This window comes from Akebia trifoliata, chromosome 5 (genome assembly GCF_017979445.1).
Source record: "Akebia trifoliata isolate Shusen 1 chromosome 5, ASM1797944v1, whole genome shotgun sequence".
Lineage (NCBI taxonomy): Eukaryota > Viridiplantae > Streptophyta > Magnoliopsida > Ranunculales > Lardizabalaceae > Akebia > Akebia trifoliata.
The window spans coordinates 11,583,997-11,584,296 of record NC_141379.1 but is presented as its reverse complement, the minus strand read 5'-3'; positions in this window follow the sequence as shown (position 1 = coordinate 11,584,296).

The window sequence follows — 300 nt, the reverse complement described above, 5'->3', positions numbered from 1 at the left end:
AGAGAAGGCTACTTTCTCTTCACCCTGTTTGGATTGAAAGGGAAGAGAAGAGAAAAAATTAAGGGTATGTTTGATTGCACATGGAAAATAGGGTGAAAAATCAATTTCCATGGAAAATGACATTTTTTAAGTGTTTGATTATACATGAAAATGGAAATTCATTTTTCACCCCATTCAAAAAGTCCACTAAATCATGGATTTCACTTTCCCACTCATATGGGTGGGAAAATGAAATCCACCTATATTTTCCATCCTCAATTTTTTCCTACCATCATTACACTAACCTCGTTGTCATCGTCA